Below are 21,981 nucleotides of genomic sequence, written 5' to 3' on the forward strand. Positions count from 1 at the left end.
TTTCTTCTCCACGTCCTGGACAATAATCAGGAGTACAACCAGAAACTGCAAAGAAGTCTCCTGCATCACCAAGTTTAGTCCAACAGAATTCCAAAAGTTGAGGTGAAGCTGTGACCTGCTTCTCCTCCTCCTGGAGCTTAGGTTGGTGTCTCCAGATCATGCCTAATCTTCCCTGTGGACCTTAAATAAAGTCATGTTCAATCAACAATGTCCAAGGCCTGGCCTTCTCTACAAAGGGATCTTCAAGTTGAAGTTTCTGGAGTTTTTCTTCAGAGGTTGCCTTTTTTTTTTTTTAAGTTTTTATTTATTTTTTTTAGTAATCTCTACATCCAATATGGGGCTCAAACCCATGATCCCAAGATCGAGTCACATGTCACATGCTTCGCTGACCAAGCCAGCCAGGTGCCCTAAGTTGCTTTTTAAAAGAAGGCCATCAAGCTTTACTTTTGGAGGTAATTCCCTTATTTTCAGGTGAATTTGAGTTTCAATTCTTTTTCCTGTCCCAAAAACGTGAGGTTCACTTAAGCAAAGTGGAGGCATGCCTACTTCTAGAATTCAGTGATTTCTGGACAAGTCATCAATATTTCTGGTTTGTATGAGGAACCATAGCTCTCTGGGGACAAGAAGACTTTGAAGTCTAATGATTAGGAACCCTATATTAAGAGATTCTTAGGTTTAATTTAGCTGTAAGGAACATCACACACCCAAACTAGCCTTAGCATAAAGGGGGATTTACTGGAGAGACACAGGGATCTCTCATGGACATAAGGGCAGGAAATGCAGGTAGTCCTCAGGAGGGATTAGAGTCAGGAATGGAAAGCTGTTGGAAGCAAAAGCAATCTCCCTCTCTCTCTCCACCTCTCTATCTCTCCCCCTCCAGAGTCTGTTTTATTCATTCCACTAAGACTTACTGTGAGCCTCCTATATATCAGCTACCATGCCAGGTTGTAAGAGTATAGAGGCAAACGGAACAGACAAGGTCTGTTTTATTCTTCTCTATAGACCATCCTTATTTGATCTGCTTACCATGGCTTTATATGACCTCCTGATTCAAATCCTCAACAGAAACTAACTCAGTCTCAGCATCCTTAGTTCAAAGACAAAATCTTAGCACAAATACAACCAGTGAATGGGAGAAGATATCTGCAAATGATATATTGGATAAGGGGTTAATATCCAGAACATATAAAGAACTTATACAATTCAACACCAAAAAAACTCAAACAATTCAGTTAAAAAATGGGAAGAGATCCTAAATAGACATTTTTCCAACGAAGACATACAGATGGCCAACAGACACGCGAAAAGATGTTCAGCATCATTAATCATCAGGAAAATGCAAATCAAACCACAAAAAGATACCACTTCATAACAGTCAGAATGGCTAGGATCAAAAAGACAAGAAATAACAAGTATTGATGAGGATGTGGAGAAAAGGGACCTCTCATGCACTGTTGGTGGGAATGTAAAATGGTGCAACTACTGTGGAAAATAGAATGGTGGTTTTTCAAAAAATTAAAAATAAAAATACCATGTGATCCAATAATTCACTACTGGGTATTTACCCAAAGAAAATGAAAACACTAATGCATAATGTACCCCTATGTCTACTAGCAGCAATATTTATAATAGCCAAGATATGGAAGAAACCCAAGTGTCCATCAATAGGTGAATGGATAGAGAAATTGTGGTATATATAATGGAATATCACTCATCCATAAAAAGAATGAGATCTTACCATTTGCAACAACATAGATCGACCTAGAAGGTACTATGCTAGGTGAAAAGGTCAGATAGAAAAAGACAAATACCCAACGACTTCACTTATATGTGCAATCCAGAAAAAACAAAACAAATGAAAAAACAAATAAACAAAAAACAAACTCTTAAATACAGAGGAAAACCTGGTGTTTGCCAGAGGGGAGGTGGGTGGGGGGATGGGCAAAATAGATACATGGAATTAAGAGGTACAAACTTCCAGTTATAAAATAAATGAGTCACAGAGATAAAAAAGCACAGTATAGGGAATTTAGTCAATAATATTGTAATCCCTTTGTATGGTCACAGATGGTGGCTACACATATTGTGGGGAGCGCTAAAAAATGTATAGAATTGTTGAACCAATATGTTGTATACCTGAAACTAATATAATGTTGTGTGTTAATTATTCTTCAATTTAAAAAAAGAATCTTGAGAGGTTAAGATATTTCATTTGTTCGACTGCAACTTTTGAAGCAAGTATTTAATTCTGATAAATATCATTAGCATAATCGACTTTGATTTGTAGTTTAATTCACCATTTTAAGAAATGTGTGCTAATAGTTCCCAAATGAGCCTAGTGCCTAAACTTTCTTTCTTTTTTTTTTTAAAGATTTTATTTATTTATTTGACAGAGATAGAGACAGCCAGCGAGAGAGGGAACACAAGTAGGGGGAGTGGGAGAGGAAGAAGCAGGCTCATAGCAGAGGAGCCTGATGTGGCTCGATCCCATAACACCGGGATCACGCCCTGAGCCGAAGGCAGACGCCTAACCGCTGTGCCACCCAGGCGCCCCATAGTGCCTAAACTTTCAATGAAGTTTAGGGTGTGGCAAAACACTGCAGATGTAAAGAACTGTAGTTACTGTAACACCAGTAGCAAGCTACAGGCATTGTCTTAGGTTGTTCGGACTTAATCTGACTGCTTTGTATGTGAGTCCTTCTCACTTCCCATGAGGTAAAGTTTTTAGAAATTTTATCTATTATAAAGCCAGGCGGTCTGAGTTCTCAATACTCTTCTGACTTCCTCCTAATCAGATCTGAAGTCTAGAACGGTTCCCTCAGGAATTCACCCTATTTGCCTTTTTTAATTTGTCAGTGGTTCCCCTTCTTCTCACTAATTAATTAATTTGATTCAACAAATATTTAGTAAGTCCCTCTGATGCACCAGGATAACCAAAAGTCGTATTCTCACAGAATGTTTTTGGGAGAGGCAATCCCATGGGTTGTGGGCATCTCTGCAAGTTCTTGCTGAGTGTGTCAAGAATACCAACGCAGTTTCTCCTGTCCTGGGCAATCAATCAGATTAGGTTTGTATTCGTAGCAACCTTGAGGAATGAGGTAATGTCTCCCTCTGGAGCAAGAACAGGTTTGCTATAATAGCAGTGGCCTCCTCAAGATCAATATTCCTTGGCTGCAACACAGACCCACCCACATCCACCTGAACTACTCAGTATCACTCCTTCATGACTTGGAGGACACGATGCTCATGCCTTGCTGTGCTCTTGAAAAATGAAGTCCTCTGTCTTTGACCCAAGCGTCTCATGTCTTTTGCCAGCATCCATGAAACAGTAGCAGGCCGATTTACTAACTTTAAAGAGAGTATGATAAAATCCCAGAGCCTGAAACTTAATTTCAATTTCCAAGAATTTCATCACTCCTAAAAAAGGCCCTTACAAAGTGAAATTTTAGGTAACCTCCAAAAATCTGCTTTAACTGAAATGGGACAGAGGCAAAAATGTGAACCATATTTGATGTAAATTTGGTTTTTTACCTCCTATAGTATCCCAAATTTGTAGCCTGCATATTATAAATTTCATGTTCTTCACAATTCTCAAAGATTAAGGTTCGTGACACTCTCCTTCCAACAATGAAATCAACCAAAATTTCTAGGGTTTCTACCATGTGTCAGGTCTTCCAGGGGATATAAAGCTAAATAAGACATAGTCCCAGCACTTTTATTCCTCAGGGTTTAATACAGATGACAAACACAAATGTGTATCTCAAATACAAGAGTGAGGGGGATCAGGTATAGTTGAATTCCAAGCAAAGGATGGATGAAAAATGGGGAAGGGGAGATTTAGTTAAGTTATTGTTTGTTAAAAAGGCCAAATATGAGCTAAACACTGATGGATGGGTAGGACTCCAACAAATGGAGAAAATGGAAGAGGCAGGGTCAGGGGAACAAGGAAAGTGGTACAAAGAGATGCATTTCAGACAGATGGGGTGGGATAGGGACACAGCAAGAGCAAAGACACCTACTGAGAGATGGCGAGTTCAGATCAGTTCTGTTTGATATACCCATGAATCCTGTAGAGAAATGAAGCTCTGTAAGAGGTGGGACATGTGAGTCAAACTCAGGAGAGAGATTAGGACTGGAGAGGAATTTGGGGATCATGCACATGGGGGGCAATAATAGAAACTATTGCACTAGATTAAAGGAAGCAAAGGTAGGATATGAAGAAGACAGTCTTCTAGAGAATGCCTCTACCTGGGAGCTGAATAGTAGCTGTTTCCAAAGAAACAACTAGAAATGTGAGAAGGAGGAATGGTGGAGACATGACACTGGGCAACAAGTTCCACAGGAAGCCCCAGAGTAGCCACAAGGAAGAGGCGACTAGATCAGGTGATTGGAAAGTTCTCATTGATCATGTAAGTAGCCATTTCAGAAGAGAGCAGACCAGAAGTGGATGGAGGAGAGTTAAATAAAGAAGTGAAAGGGATAAATACAGACTACTAGCTTGAGAAGCACTGCTGTTAAGGGAAGGAGAAAGATGGAATACAGTCTCAGGGGAAATGAAGATTTCTAAGAATCATTAGATTTGAACATGTGTGTAGGTCAAGGAGATGTCGGAAGGCAAAAAAGAAGGAAGGAAGGAAGGAAGGTAGGAAGGAAGGGAGGAAGGAAGGAAAAGAAATGAAAGAAAGGGAGGGAGGGAAAGGAAAGGAAAAAGAAAAGAGATGAAAGAGTGGGAATATGAATGAGAAAAATCACAAAAAGAAGTTAAAAAGGGGTTGGTTTAAGAAGTCAGAGGAGTAGGCTTAGATACACGGTAGAACATTGTCACTCTGAGGCAGAAAGGAAGGAGAAAACTTGAGAGTTCACCACGGATAACCAAGTATCCTAAGTCAAACAGATGGAGATCTGGGAGGTAGGGTGGCAGGAGTGAGTTCAGCTTGAAAAGGGGGATCCTGGATTGAAACAGGGTCTGTAGAGAATTGGAAAGACAATCAATTAAGGATGAATAAAAGAATCAGTGAGTGCCCAGCCATGGTTCATCAGTAATGGATCCCATCAGAGTCAGCCTAGGGGCTGTCTCAGTCAATCCACATCTGGAAAGTGTATACAGTGGAGAGAAGGAACATAATGAAAGTCGAAAGGGCCTTTAAAAATATCTATAACCTTCTGAGTCAACGGTTCCAGGCTCAGAGAGAGGCTGGAGGGCCTACAAGTGGGCTCATAGCCTGGGCAAACTGGGAATGTGGGATGTTAGAGATGCCAATGAAAATGAAAAGAGGAGGTAGGGGGTTATATTTACACAAGTGTTTTCCAGGTTTGGGACCTGGGATTTAGAGAAGATCAAGTGAGGACAGATTCTTGGTTGCAGCTGGGGCCAGCCTGATGACTGACATGCTGTTTAATCAAGTTCAGGCAGTCAGAGAAGGCTTGGGGCATTTTATGACACTTCAATTGGCAGTGTTTTATTGCTGTATACAACTACCCAAATACTCTTTTGCAATGTTATTTTTATTAATATGTAAATTCCCCCATCCATTTTATTTATTGTTAAAGGAAATACATAATATAAATAGGTATTAAGAACTTCAAATGAGTTGTTCTTAAGTTCTATTTTCAATTTTATTTAATTTCCAAATTTGAGAATGAACCTAAACTAGCTTACTTGGGGCCCTGCGATAGACTGCTTTACATTTTTTTTTTCTCAATTGTAACTGTGAATTAATCTGTGGTTTTGCTTACTGTTTATCTTCCCCACTAGAATAGACAATCCAATAGGGCAGGGAATGTGTCTTCTATAGCCTGGAATATTTAATACCTGGAATAATTCCTAGTGCATATGAGGTACTCAAAAAAATATTTGTTTTCGTTAATTGTTTATAAAAGGAGATATTTAGTGAATCTGGGCAACCTCTCTTAGTTGCTTAATCCTATGCTTTGCTTGCTATATATTTGAAAAATTGGAAATATTTCTTTTTATTTCAGGAATATCTGCAATGTTCAAAGAAAATAAGATTCCTTTTATTGTCTTTGTAAGCTATTAAATTCTCTGCCTATGTTCTTTAACAAGAAACAATGTTTACTTTTAATCCATCCTCTAATCAAATTTTCCCTTCAGACTGATGTAAAATTTTCAGAATACTTCTCAGTGTTAATGGTCATGAATCTTAACAGAAATTCCTACAAATTTATTACTCTATTGCATTATAAGGACGTCATCTGATGTTCTGAAAATTCTGTGACAATGTTTATGTCATAGTCTCTGGCTCTGAAAATGAATCAATTAATTAAGATGTCAGCCCCAAGAAATGTTTAGGTCATTTACAGGATGGTCTTAACTGCCTCTACAATTTAAGGGCCTGTTCCTTCTTTCTAGTGCCTCACTGCCACCCTCTTCTGGTCACACATAACAGTACAGGCACAAGAAATTCCACTTGTAACTTTCTTATTAATGAAAACAAAAGTGGCTCTACAGAACAAAAAAGAACCAAATAAATTACAAGCCTTATTAATGACCTAAGAAAATGGAAAACTTCTGTGAAACATTAAAATAGCATTGCAAATTATTTACCTGACCAATACCTTTTCTGAACTCCCATTTCAGAAAAAAAGTCCATTAATCTTTTGAATTTCATTATAGAAAAAAAATTCACTAATCCATTGTCTCAAAATCTATGTTTCAATATAACAACAATAAAAATTTCACTTATACTATCTATGTAGGAAGAGTTTGCTACCAGAATTAATAGTGTAAACAGCAGTGCAGGCCATGTGTAAACTGCTTGGGAGAAAAAAAAATCTAATAAACTATTAGAGTATTTTAGAATGGCTAAATACATAAAAGGAATACTGATAATTCAAAGGGCATTCATTGCCTATTTATGAAACGCTGAATGAGTCCTTCATTTGTAAACAATGTAGTGGTTCTGAACATATATATGACCTGAAGCTTTTGTTTACGCTGCTCTCTTGACTCCTAACTTACTCTCACTACACATCCTACAGTCAATGAATTCTGCCACCTTCTTCTTGTAAATGTGGTCTCTACTCTCTCAGTCTCTTCTGTTGTTGCCTGTACCGGGTCCTCTCCATCTCTAGTTGGCACCGTTAGCCTCCAGGCTGGTCTTCCTGACACCTGTCTCTTCTCACGTTCCCACATTCTGTACTTCACACACTGCCAGATAGTTTCTTAAAAGCAGAATTAACCTTGTCACTCCCCTACTTAAAAATGTCTGCGGGCTTGCTGTTGCCTCTCGGATGAAGTGCAAGCATCTGAACTTGGCATGGAGATTCCAGGCTGCCGTGCTCAGCATACCTGCAATACAGCACGGCCTCTGCCCCTGTGCCCTTGCCCTTGGTACCCTGGAAGCGCGTCCCCCAGCACTCTGCTTTCGACTCCGTGGCAGAGCTTGGCACAAGGCTCTGTCATGCATCCGTTACTTACCTGTCTCCCAAGAGACTGACTCCTGAGGGTGGTCAGTGTCACACTCATTCTCTTTCAAATCTTCAGGGCACAGCTGGAGTGAGCTGTGTGACCAGCACACAGTAGAAGCTCACTGCAGGTTTGTGAACTGATGAATCAGTGAATGCTGCTCTCCCCACTGTAGCTAATAAAATTCGCAGTTTTCAAGCCTGAAGTTATAATGCTATTTCTCTAAAGCCTTTGTTGACTCTGTCCTGGCACAATTAATAGCTATAACAGTGTTTTGTTCATGTTGCACTTAGCTATATGTATTATCTCCTATTCTAGGTCATAAGTGCCAAAAGGCAACTAGGGAGAGTGACAAGGGCATGAGCTTTGGAAGCAGTCAGCCCTGAGCTGTATCCCAGCCCTGCCACTCACTCTCTGTGTCACCACCGACAAGTGGCTTCAGCCTTTCTGAACTGAACATCATTTTACCCATCTCTAAATGGGGTTAACACCACTTCCCCATAAGATTAATGCAAACATTAACATTGAAAGTGAAAACTCATGACACATACTAGATTTTCACTAAATTTTAGTTTTTGTTCCCTTTCCCTGAGGGTGAAGATCATATCTAATTTATATCTCGGTTTCCAGGGCTTCAAAAACTATAAAAACTCAGTAATGTTTGTTGAGTAAATAAATGAATTCCAGAATTGTAGTTGGTCAAGAAATAATATAAGCATTGCAATCTTGAATCAAATGTTTCTTATTTTTGTGTTCATAGTATCTAAAGTATACACAAGTCACATAGTTTGAGGTACAAAATTTTCTAATCTTTCAGTTATACTTCCATTCGTACATTTTCCTTTATGTAGTCATTGTAAAGTATGTTTATGAAGTGTTTAAATTAAAAGAAGTTATGTTTGTTTATTTATTTATTTATTTATTTTTAAATTTTTTTGGAGAGGGAGGAGAAGGGACAGGGGAGAAAGAGAGAGAGAATCCTAAGCAGACTTCATACCCAGTGCAGAGCCAGACACGGGGCTCGATCTCACAACATTGAGATCATGACCTGAACTGAAATCAAGAGGAGGTCACTTAACTGAATAAGCCATCCAGGTGCCCCAAGAAGTAATTTTTATTTTTAATAAAATAAGTACAATGTTAAGGAAGAAAAGCACAATATAACATTGTTCACACAGTGTGATAGCTGCTATGTTTAAAAAAAGTCAATGAAGATCAATGACATTTTTTCCAGAAGTAGAAAAAAATTTACCCTAAAATTCATATAAAATCTCAAAAAACCCAAATAGCAAAAGCAGTCTTGAAAAAGAAAAACAAAATTGGAGATCTTGCACTTCTTAATTCTAAAACTTTCTACAAAGCTACACTTATCAAAACCGTGGTACTGGCATAAAGACAGACATCAAGACCCATGAAATAGTACAGAGAGCCCAGAAATAAACCTTCGAATATATGGTCAAATGATTTTTGACAAGGATGTCAAGACCATTCAATGGGGAAAGGACAATCTTTTCAATAAATGGCATTGGAAAAACTGGATATCCATATACAAAAGAATAAAGTTGGACACTTACTTTACACCATAAACAAAAACTAACTCAAAAACATAGAGCCTAAAACTATAAAAGTCTTAGAAGAAAACAGGGGAAAATCTTTATGATATTGAATTTTGCTGTGATCTTTTGGGTATGATCTCAAAAGCACACATAACAAACAAACAAAAACTCAAATTGGACTACATAAAATTTGAAAACTTCTGTGTATCAAAGGTCATATTAAACAGAGTGAAAAGGAAATCCATGAATGGAAAAAAAATTTTGCCAATCACATAGCTACAAGGAGTTAATATCCAGAATATATAAAGAATTCCTACTACTCAACAATAAAAATATAAACAATCTAATTTAGAAAATAGCAAAGACTTGAATAGACATTTGTCAAAAGAAGATATACAAATGAGCACATGAAAAGATGCTCAACATCACTAATAATTAGGGAATGTAAATAAAAATCACAATGAGAAACCATTTCACACCCACTAGGATGGCTACTGTGAAAAAAAAACAAAAAACAAAAAAACCAGGAAATAAAAAGTATTGGCCAGGATGTGGAAAAATTAGAATCTTAGCACACTGTCGGTGGGACTATAAAATGGTACAGCTGCTATGGAAGACATGGTGTTTCCTCAAAATATTAAAAACAGAATTATCATATGATCCAGGAATCCCACTTCTGAGAACATATCCAAAATAACCATAAGCAGGAACTTGCAGAGATATTTGTGTACCACGTTCATAACAGCACTATTTACAGTAGCCAAAAGGTAGAAGGAACTTATGTGTCCATCAACAGATGAATAAACAAAATGTGGTATATACATACAATGGAATATTACTCAGCCTTAAAAAGGAAATTTTGACAAATGCTATAATATGGGTAAATTTGAGGACATTATACAAAGTGAAATAAGCCAGTCACAAAAAGACAAATATTGCATGATTTTACTTACATGAGGTACCTTGAGTGCTCAAATTCATAGCAACAGAAAGTAGAATGGTGGTTCCAAGGGGTGAGGGAAGGGGAGGAATGAGAAGTTATTGTTTGAGTACAGAGTTTCAGTCTTGTAAGATGAAAAGAATTCTGGGGATATATGGGAATGATAGAGACACAACAGTGTAAATGTAAATTAGTACCACTATACCGTATACTTAAAATGATTGTGATGGCAAATTTTATGCGCAACTCACCACAATTTTTAAAAATGATTGAAGCACAATCAGAAAAAGATACACCAACATATTGAGAGTCTTGGCTTTCAGTAATACTTTTCAATTATTTTCCCCTTTTTTTCATAATTTCTGCAGTGACTATGTTTAGCTATTTAATTAGGAAAAGGAATTAATTCAAAAGCTACATGTGAAAACACCCAAAATTGGTGTTCATAGATTTTGATCCATTTCTAATTTAGAACTTTCTAGTTTAAAAAAATACTAAACACAGAGGACTTTATTATAAGAAGAGAATAGAAAGAAAAAGGAATAATCTCTTCTCTTTATTTCCTGCATTATGTCATAGGCATTGTTGCATGATTGCTACTTGAAACATCCAGGCAAGAGAAGAGAGGAAACTCACATTCCTGAGTTCCAAAGGAGAGTGGAGAAGTTACGATTGGTCATCGCTGTCCATCACTTTAGAAACACATGGAGGAAAATGTCAATCAAGGAAGACCAGATCCTGTCCAAAGTGCTTAAGAGGGGACAAATCTCTCCCCCCATCCCCTTAAGTAGAGGTAGGGGTTTCAAATCTCTCCTTGGACATTTTAGAAACCTCACTATCAGAGGTCTAAATTATCAGAGGTGGTACCATCTGACAATTCTGTTATGCAGAAAATAAAGAGACTTTGCTGAAAAACTTTTCTGAATTATATCTTGTCTTGAAGTTCTGAACTTCCACTCAGTGACTTAAAAAAAAAATCTGTTTATTACTTTTGGGGACTGCCAGAGAGAGGAAATCCTCCTGGTTATTTATATAAATACTTTGCTAAAAGAGTTTGCAATAATAACTACTACTTTTTCATATGCTAGAGATAGCAATACACTGCATTTCATAGTGCTTTACGTTTTTAACCACCTTGAAAAATATCTCAAGGGGCAGCTTATGCTCCTAAGTCCCAGAACCACTTGTTCTAAATGACCAGCCTCCTGATCATTGCCACCTTTGGACCTTGCTTTTGTCTTCCTTGTTTAATCTGTATACTCCTTCCCCCATCTTTGAATCTTACGTCATCGCCCTCTGTCTCTCATTGTTTTTTTTTTTTAAAAGATTTTATTTATTTATTTGACAGAGATAGAGACAGCCAGCGAGAGAGGGAACACAAGCAGGGGGAGTGGGAGAGGAAGCAGCAGGCTCATAGCGGAGGAGCCTGATGTGGGGCTCGATCCCACAACGCTGGGATCACGCCCTGAGCCGAAGGCAGATGCTCAACCGCTGTGCCACCCAGGCTCCCCTGTCCCTCATTGTTAATGTCACCAGCCAGCTCCTAACATTTTAGGTCCTGCATCACTGTTACTATCTCTAAATGACCCTTATTCTTGGAGATTTCAATAATTATTTAGTGATCAGGGAATCTTGGTTTCTTGAAATCCTTTCTTCCAAAGATCTCGTCCTTCACCCAACCTCAGGCATTCACTTTCAAGGTCATACTGCCTAGACTTTGTTATTAACAAAAACAACAACTCTTTCATACTCTCAAATTCATGTATCCTACTTTCTGTCCACTACCATCCATCTTGTCCCCTTTTATTCTCCCAAATCCAACAATCCTAAAATCCCACTGGGACCTATATAATCCATTGATCCTACCACCCTTCTATGGACCCACACCCCCTTGAGGTCCTCTCTCCTTCCTTTACCCAGTTTAATTTCCATGGTCAACCACGATAATCACCACATGCATACACCTTTGACTCCCTTGTTTTCAATATGTGCATGTCAAAATCACAACTCTAGTTAAATCCAACTTTTACACAACTGAACAACACTGGGGGAAAATAACATGCCCCCGATCTCATTTTAAATTTCTGATTCTGAAACTCAATGATCCTATTAATGTTGCCAAGCAATCAAACTGTGATTATCAGGTCCATCCACCTTCCACTCTCTTAGGGGCCCCTTTCATATTTTCTCTCCCTTTCTCCTCTACCTTTATTCTCAGCAATCAGAGGAGGACTTTCACAGACTCCACTCACCTCTCCCAATCTAACAGCAGCTGCACCCCATATTCTGCCTTCTCCTTTGCTTTCAGAGATGAGTCACCCATTCTCTTATCTAGAACCAGTCACTCCACTCAAACAATAATTCCACCTTTCTTCCCAAACTCAATGCCACATTTTTCTCTTCTCTGAGTTTTTGCTCCCCATGGGCTCATTCTGACCAGTTTACAAACATGCCATTATTTCTCCCATCTGAGAAGAGAAGTCTCTTGATTTCACTTTCATCCATAGTTATTGCCCTTTGAAGCAAAGTTCCTTGAAAGAACTGCTCCTACCTGAGCTTTCAACCTGTCTCTTCCCATTCCCTCTGAAACGCACTTCAATCAGACTTCTGCTCCATCACTCCACTGAAACTGCCCTTGTCAAAGTCACTGGTAAACTCTACATTGCTACAGCCAATGGTCAATTCTCAGTCCTCTTCCTTGTTATCCTACCAACAGCATGTGACACAGACCCTCCCTTTTCTATTGCCCATCAGGATACCAGGCTCTCTTGGTTTTTCTACCTCACTGATTTCTCCTTCTCAGCCTTTTTGGCTGGTTCACCCTCCTCTCCTAGACTCCTTAATGTTGAAATGTGCAAAGGCTCAGTCTCTGACCCTCTTCCCTTCTCCATCTAAAAGCTTCCAACAGAACTTCGGTTGCTCTTTACTTCTCGGGCAATAGTACAGGGGGTTTTTTTGTTTGTTTTTTTACTCAAGCATAAATTTATGAAACAGCAAACAAGCTGAAGTTGTGTTTTGAGTCAAAGGTGTTATGTACACAGGTTCAAAAGTTGTCAGTTCAGAATTTTGGTTTCATAATTGTATTTGTTTCATAATTTTCCCCATTGTCCTGAAAATTTATGGTTCTAGGGCCACCTGGGTGGTGCACTTGGGTAAGCATTGGACTCTTTGTTTTGGCTCAGGTCAAGATCTCAGGGTCGTGAGACCGAGCGCTGAGTGGGGCTCCGTGTTCAGTGCGGAGTCTGCTTGAGGTTGTGTCTCCCTCCACCCCTCCCCCTCCTGCCTCCCCCACTTTTTTTAAGATGTAGGATTCTGGTGCCTGGGCAGCTCATTCAGTTAAGTGTCTGCCTTGGACTCAGGTCATGATCTCAGGGTCCTGGGATCGAGTCCCACATCGGTCTCCCTGTTCAGCAGGGAGACTGCTCCTTCTTCTCCCTGTGACCCTCCTTCCTGCTTGTGCACTCACTCTCTTGCGAAAATAAAATCTTTTTAAAAATAAAAAAATAAATAAATAAATCGACTCCTTGGTGATCTCTTTTAGTTCATAGAGAAATCATTTACATACAACACCCAGAGCTCATCACAAGTGCCCTCCTTAATACCCATCACCCATCTAGCCCATCCCCCCACCCATCTCCTTTCATCATCCCTCAGTTTGTTCTCTGTGCTTAAGCATCTCTTATGGTTTACACGCCCCCCTCCTTTTTTCCCCCTGAAGGGATATACCTTTTGGAGAAAACTTGGCCAGGGGGATCTCCCTGGTTCCCTCATGTTCGCTCAGCCTTTCACACTTTGTGCATGTGCAGCTGTGGTCTAAAAAGCTTTTCCTTGACCACTGTGATTTGGGGAATGACTGTGTTGAGATTCTGTAAGACTTCTGAAATCTATGTTGCATAATAAGTAGTGTTTTTCTTTTCTTTCACTATAACTTGCTTTTTCATACGTGGTGGTTTCTGGCTTGCAAGTAAGAGGTATTACCAGCCTACTGGATATCTTCCAGTAAGCTCCATTAAGAAGTATTTAAGTCATGAAAATCTGAAGATTGTACAATAGTGGTCTCTGATGTATTTTTAAAGATCTAGATTTTTGAAACATTTCATTATAATGAGCACAAAATGGTGTTATTCTTTAAAAATCTGGAGAAAATATATGGTAAAAAAGAAAATAAGAATTACTCAAAGTCCCATTAAGGAATAAGCACTATAAACATTTTGATATCGTTTCTCTGCATAGTTATATGTTTATATAAATATTGTCTTATATATACATATATCTTCATATTTATAGTAAAGTTTTAAAAGTGTAAGTTTTCAAAATGTATTCTTTGACAACTAAGTATTCTTTGACAATTATTGAGCAGTCTGATTTTTGCCTCTCAGTTGAGGTACCTAGGTGTAGTCAGAAGTGATTTAACAAAACATTGTGATACTACATATTTTAGTGGCACTTTCTTTCACTCATGTCTTATGGTTAACTTAGGGGTGCTTTCTGCACGTATTATCTTCTGTTTTTCTTTCAGCCTTACTTTGGAACCAGACATTCTCACCACTCTGCCTCCCCCTCCACATCCTACCTAACAACCTTAATCAGTGACTGTTAATCTTTATCAAAACTTATCCTAAGAAAAGGTCTCTCATATTGTGTCTAGGACAGACATGATGCAAACATAGCAGGGTGGAAGAGACTGGAGTAGGGCCAGGAACCTCCTCGAAGGGCGGACACGTCGGCAGTTACCTTAGACACAGATGAGGAAAATCTCGTTTGGCAAGTATGTCATCTCACTCAACCGAGCTATTATTGGATTGTTTTTTAAAATAATACCAAATTAGAAGACACATTTGGCAGGGTCCAAAACCTCTCAAATGTCTCAACCTTCTACTGTCGCTAGTTGAGTAGATATCATTACACATGTGTGGAAAAGTGGATGCGACTCTTCAAGTGTTGAGTTGATGGATTTGTCTTTTTATTTAATTCTGTAGAAAAATTATGTCCTTTGTGAGCTAGGGAGCTTTAAGTCGTGCTAAGTCTCATTTAAACAAAAGAAATAGGGCAGAAAAAGAGGAATCCATGAAATTTTATTTATTTAATAGCAAATATATATTGAGTACCTACAATGTGTCATGCATTGGGCTAGGTAATGGGAATTCAGAGATAAAAGATATAGTCTTAGTTTTCAAAAATGGTTACTGAGAAAAGTTCTGGGGTAGAAGAATGCTCTGGGTCCTAGGAAATGTCTAATCCAACAGGACAAAGTCTAGAGGCTAAGGAGATCAGGATATGCTGTGAGATCTTGAGGACCTGAATAGATAGATATCGGTAGTTTCCAAAGATATTTAAGAAATGGAATCAATGTCACTTCAAAATTGATTAGATATTGTTGGAAAGAAATAAGGGGTCTAGGAAAGCCCCAAGAGTTTGGCTCGAGCAAGTACGTGACTTTTAGTGCCAGATATCTATATTAAAAAAAACTGATGGAGGCGGTAAATGAGTCCAGGGTTGAAAATGCTCGATGTGAGATGCCTGTGGGATGCAGAATAGAGATATGTAGGAAGAGAGGTTTACATTTGAATGTATGAGTCCAGACTCTGGAAGAAGAACTGCAGGGCCTTTAGTATAAACCGGTATAAGTGCAGCAACAGGCATTCATCCAGTGTGATCACGCAGCAAGAGAGAGAGGAGGCAGAGAGCAGAATGTAGTATATGACATGGGCAGAGAAAGAGAATATAAAAGGGAAGAGCAGCCAGAGAAGTAGGAGAAAAGTCAGAAATGCATGGTGATTCAGAAACCAAAAAAGAAAATTTGCAGAAGTCAGCAGTGTCAAAATTGCAAAGAGAGAGAAAGATGAAGTCTAAAAAGTGACCTTTGGATTTGAATAAAGTAATGAGAGGTCATTTTATTGAGTGGAAATATATTTAAAGAATATGCCTCAAGAAGTCCCCAAGGAGAGCTACAAAGATGAAGTGCTTTGCCACGTCGACATTAAGAAGCTGGAGCTTGCAGCCTGGAATTAACCGGGTAGGGGTGTTTCTGTCTGCTTCTCAGCTGCCTGGAAAGCTGTGCCTTTAGAAGCCCCACCTAGTTCCTGGTGTCCTCCTACCCGTCTCTCTTGCCCACTGGGAAAGAGGGGAGATGAGGGGTGGCAGGGAATCTGGGCTCAAAGGGCTTCAAATGTTTCTGATTAAATAACCTGCAACTTTTGGAGATGTGAATCAGACCTGACTGATTAGTATCTCAGAAGAGTTGCTATTCACTCACATTTTATTATCCTTCACAATAACTCAGGGCATGATCTAGGGAAGCAAATTTCTGGGTAGGAGTATAGTTATTTTGGAAACTGATGACCTGCAGCATCCAAACTTTAATCAGAGATTAAGTTATTTGGAAGAAGTGGTCACATAAAAGGACATGTGATGAGGATCTAAGCATTTTTTTTAATAGAAAAGAAAAAAATTACGAACAGACAAGACTTTTGTTGAAAATTTTGGCATAATTTTAGTGCTTATAATGCACTAATGGGGAATGTATCACAGTGATTAGATGTGCTAGGGTTAAGATTCTAAGCAAAGTTTTCTGGGCAAGCCGATGACACAATATACTTTGAGGTGCAATAGGAGGGTACGCAAAGATATGGCAAAAATAAATGTAAGTACAACACGTATAGACATAAATGTATGACTGCAGGTGATAGGAATCCAAAAGAATGAGAAACTAATTAGGAAAATATTGGCATATATATCATATAAAGTTCCTATTCCTATTTCCCTCCTTTTTCCCTTTCCTCAAAACAAAAGAATAAGTTGACTGCAGTAAAAACCATGGTTGAGACTGAAGCAATCAATGCCAGAAAAATCAACTGAGAGTAAGTGTTTCAACTGGTATTTCCATCTATGTTCTCTGGCTCTGCTATGCCTCTTCACTCTAGCACTGAGACTCAATCCTCTCTTTTTCAAATAGCCAGTTATTTGTATGCCAAATAAAGAAAAGGTAAGATTTATTTTCCAAAGACTGCACAGTTGCATTTACTAGACAGCAGCATAGTTTTATTTAACACATTCTACTAGTTTTGTCAAAAAGTAATATAAGTATGTTATATAATAATATAAAAGTCAATATAAAAAATATATTTCATATACATAGAAAAAAGGAAAAGGAACAATTAATCTATCACTGTAAGACAACAACCACTTTTAGTATATTTGTGAATTTACATCTATCTATATCTTATGTATGTATTATGTAGTTCTAAGTATGATAATTAATTGACCCTGAATCTGTTTTTCACTCAGCATTTTCTATGCTGGTACTATTCTTCATCTTGTCTCACAGATATAGAGTAGGCACCCCCCATCCTTGAGGGATATATTCCAAGACCATGGATACCTGAAGCATATTGAACCCTATATATACTGTATTTTTCCTATACATACATGCATAAAGTTTAATTTATAAATTGGGCACAGGAAGACATTAACAACAACAATAATAAAATACAACAGTTATAACAATATACTGTAATAAAACATGTGAATGTGGTAACTCTCTCTCTCTCTCTCTCAAAACACCTTATTGTACAGGCATACCTTTAAGATATTTCAGATTCAGTTCTAGACCACCACAATAAAATGAATATTGCAATAAAGTGAGCCAAATGAACTTTTTGGTTTCCCAGTGCATATAAAAGTTATGTTTACACTATACCTTTGTCTATTAAGTGTGGAATAGCATTATGTCTAAAAAAATGTGCATACCTTAATGAAAAAATACTTTATTGGTAGAAAATGCTAATCATCATCTGAGCTTTCAGTAAGTTGTAATCACTCATCACAGATCACCATAGCAAACATAACAATAACGACAAAGTTTGAAACATTGAGAGAATTACCAAAATGTGACACTGAGACACAAAGTGAGCAAATGTTGCTGGAAAACCAGCACTGACAGATTTGTTTGACACAGGGTTGTCACAAACCTTCAGTTTGTATAAAAACCTCAGTATCTGTAAAGTGCAATAAAGCGATCACGATAAAATGACATATGCCTCTACTGTACTCACCATTCTTCTTGTGGTGATGTGAGCCGATAAAATGCCTATGTGAGGAGATGAAGTGAGGTGAATGATGCAGGCATGTGACGAACTGTCAGAAGGAAGATCATCTGCTTCTGGTGGCGACTGACTGCAGATACCTGAAACCATGGAAAGCAAAACCATGGATAAGGAGGGACTACTGTACTATGATTCGCTTAACCTTTCCCTTTTGTTCGAATGCTTAGAATTCATTGTTATCATAAATACCTTTATGATAAACATCTTTGTGAATTTTCTCCATATTAAGAATTATATCCTTTTAGAATGGATTCCCTAAAAGAAATTACCAATATGACCATTTTTTAAGGGCCATTGGCACACTTTCTGATACATTAATGATCCCTGACCTAGACGATGCTTATGGTCCCCTCCTCCTCTCCCACCATTTAGCCCACACCACCCCTCTCTGCCCTTCAAAGATATTGGTATCTGGGTGAAACAGGCAGAATAGAACTATACTGCTTACTCTGATATGATTTATCCTCTCTATGATTTTTTTTTGATTTATTTATTTGAGAGAGAGAGAGAGAGAGCTGGGGAAGGGGCAGAGGGAGAGGGAGAGAATCCTAAGCAGGCTCTATGCTGAGTGCAGAGACTGATGCAGGCTGATGCCATGACCCTGAGATCATGACCTGAGCCAAAATCAAAAGTTGGTCAACTGACTGAGCCACCCAGGCACGCCTATCCTCTCTATGATTCTTATTTCAAAAAATATTGGCTACCTTCTACATACCTCCAATTTTATGGCAATTCATGAGGACTGAAGATATGATAAAATGCTAAAGCATTTTCTATCAACTATTTTGTACGTCTATAATCAAGAAATTTCAGATTGTATTACTAAGTGAGCTGTGTAACCAAGGACCAGTAAGGTTCAAATTTTTGCAGTGGTTCAGAAAATATCCACTTATCAAACACATTAGTTCAATATTTCCAGAACTTTAGCCATTTACCTGCCACCTTCACAATTTTTACCATAGCTGCATACTACCTATAAGAGTATTTATTTACTCATTTCCTTAAAATCAGTAGTAAACACCTCACTTTCTTTCCACTTAACATCGTCCTGAGCAATAGTATCCATGAAATCATAAATTTTATGAGCTAATTATTTGGTTTTTAAAAATATTATTTATTTATTTATTTACTTCTTTAGAGAGAGCGCATGCAAGCAGGGGGAGGGGCAGAGGGAGAAGGAGAGAGAGAATCACAAGCAGACTCTGCCCTGAGCGCAGAGCCTGACACCAGGCTTGATCCCATGACCCTGAGATTATGATCTGAGCCAAAATCAAGAGTCAGATGCTCAACGACTGAGCCATCTAGGTGCCCCAAGCTAATTATATTTTTAATTCACATTAAATGAAGGATAAAACTCAAATTTTTCAAAGTTTGGACACATGCTACCTAAAATCAGTAGTTTGTACACCACACTTCGAGAAAATTGTATTAATATATAACTGATATTAAAGCTATGGTCATCTCTTTTTGTTCCTTACACATAGAAGAATAATAGCACCAGATAACATTCTTATTTTTAAATTTATCTATCTCACAGAACTCTATAAACACAGGAAATTACAACATCCTGCAAAAATCAACATCACTGTCAATGATAACAAGAAACAAAGAGTCCCCCATATAGAGAGGAAACAGATACAATAACAAAAATATGGCATGAGTTTACATCAAAAATTTGAATGCACATTCCTATTAAAATTCTCTAAAACATAGGTGCTTAAAATTCCAGGAAAGCATTTTCAATGAACATTTTATGCTAAAAAGCCATCATCATCTGAAATAGATTAAGGGACAGTAAAAGTAGTATGTGTACTGTGTTTGGGGGAAAGGGGTCAGTGAATTCTTTTGGAATGGGAGAAACCATGGAGTTTCAGAAATATTTTGAAATGAATACATTTATTCTTAAAGAAAATTCCAGGTTCTAAACCCAAACTCAGATCACACAGGCCTTAAGGGGAGATTGTTAGAGCTTAATATATCAGGTGTGCTCATCACACAGTATTATCTTATGTGAGATTTTATAACATCCATCATGACTTACATACAGCTTTAAATATATATATGCGTGTGTGTATATATATTTATATACACGCATATAAGTTTAAAGTAATTATTGGCTCCTTTTTTTTTTTTTTTTTTTTTTTTTTTTTTTATTTATAAGACAGAGACAGAGACAGAGACAGCCAGCGAGAGAGGGAACACAAGGAGGGGGAGTGGGAGAGGAAGAAGCAGGCTCACAGCAGAGGAGCCTGACGTGGGGCTCGATCCCACAATGCCGGGATCACGCCCTGAGCCGAAGGCAGACGCCCAACCGCTCTGCCACCCAGGCGCCCCTATTGGCTCCTTTCTTGAAAGGAATCTATTGAAAGCCTCCTCCCCAGCCAATCTTACAGACAAAATTTACAGGTGTTTATACCTGGCCCTCACTCTTTGTTTTTCTAGGTCATGGTACACTTTCTTCTCAGAAAATAGACCCCAACTACGAAATACATTCTTCTCTAGACTGACCACAACATATATCCTGGACAAGCCCTGGAGAGAGCTCCTCGAGAAACCTGTCACCTCAAGCTCTACTGGGTAAGAGTCCTGCCACCCCCCGCCCCGTCATGGGCATAGCTGCAATCCTCTCACATCCTTCAAAACCCATTAAAAAGCCCAACCTAACAGAAACTCAGGCCGACATCTCTCTTGATGTCTGGCCCTTGTCCTCCCTTGGAGAGTGAATAAACTCTCTCCTGCTTGTTGCTTTACTCTTTGTGCAATTCTTTGCCACTCACCAGCCACCTTAACATTACTCATGCCAGTGAAGGATACTATAAAATTCTGGTGTCTTGTTGGGGAAGAACTTGGAGAATTCATTCATCTCCGATTCAAAAGATATTTGAAGTGGAGTAAATTATTGCCAGAACACTTTTAAATGTTTTGTTTCTCTTGAGGCTGCAGGTTGACAGAATTTGGAAGGAGAGGCGGAAAGAGATAAGCAAATTATTTTGGTCACTGGATATAAAGACTTGACTTGGCATTTGTTTAGGTCCGGTGTGTCTCTGAGGTGCCTATACCCAGCCCTACCCAAAATTGTGCTCACCATACATGTAATCTGCTGACACCCCATCTAGATGGGCTGCACAGCTTCTGTGGTATAATTACAATGCTCTATATAGTTCAGTTGTATTTGAGGCCAAGGAGGAAAGAGGAGAAACCAAGGAGCATTGGAGACTATGCTGCAGCATCATGTATGGACTTGAACAGCAGCAGTGATTATGTGTAAGGAATTTAAATGTTCTTTTTTTTTTTTTTTAAAGATTTTATTTATTTATTTGACAGAGATAGAGACAGCCAGCGAGAGAGGGAACACAAGCAGGGGGAGTGGGAGAGGAAGAAGCAGGCTCATAGCAGAGGAGCCTGATGTGGGGCTCGATCCCACAACGCCGGGATCACGCCCTGAGCCGAAGGCAAACGCTTAACCGCTGTGCCACCCAGGCGCCCCAGGAATTTAAATGTTCTTAACAATGAGGTATCAGCCAAAAGCAGATATTGCTTCTCATAAAAGTACTAGCTGTACTAAGTAAAAAGAAAAGGCAGAGGAGACAGAAACAAATATTACAGAGGTGCCATTATGTTGTGACATAAATCCCTCCTTTCTGACCCTGCCTCTGCACTCTCACCCACCTGAAAGTCCCAAACTGTTCTAAAGGTCCTAATTTGTGACTTTCCAAAGTAGTCTAGAGCACTAACTTCAAATGACAAAATTTGTTAATGAAAGGACTCTTGAATAAAGCATGAAGGAATTTAATTTTTCTAGATGCTTTCTGTCTACATAATGCTTCACCACACCCAGAATTCCTGTCAGTTCTTCCCAAATGAAAAGAGTAATTCTCCACTCTTATCCGTTTCCTGGCAAAATCACTGAGGTCATCATATAAGTGATGGTCTCCGTTATGATTACCTATGCAC

At 38.6% G+C, this 21,981-nt stretch overlaps 1 protein-coding gene across 1 annotated transcript in view; it reads right to left on the reverse strand.

The window, feature by feature from the left end:
- The window catches only part of ALPK1 (alpha kinase 1), a 125,945-nt gene that overhangs the window by 103,247 nt on the left and 717 nt on the right, over nt 1–21,981 (reverse strand). Inside the window, exon 2 of the mRNA XM_019797827.2 lies at nt 17,977–18,107. The gene's annotated coding sequence lies outside the window, so the exon portion shown is untranslated. The remainder of the gene's footprint in view (nt 1–17,976; nt 18,108–21,981) is intronic.

Source organism: Ailuropoda melanoleuca, chromosome 11 (assembly GCF_002007445.2).
Source record: "Ailuropoda melanoleuca isolate Jingjing chromosome 11, ASM200744v2, whole genome shotgun sequence".
Classification (NCBI taxonomy): domain Eukaryota; kingdom Metazoa; phylum Chordata; class Mammalia; order Carnivora; family Ursidae; genus Ailuropoda; species Ailuropoda melanoleuca.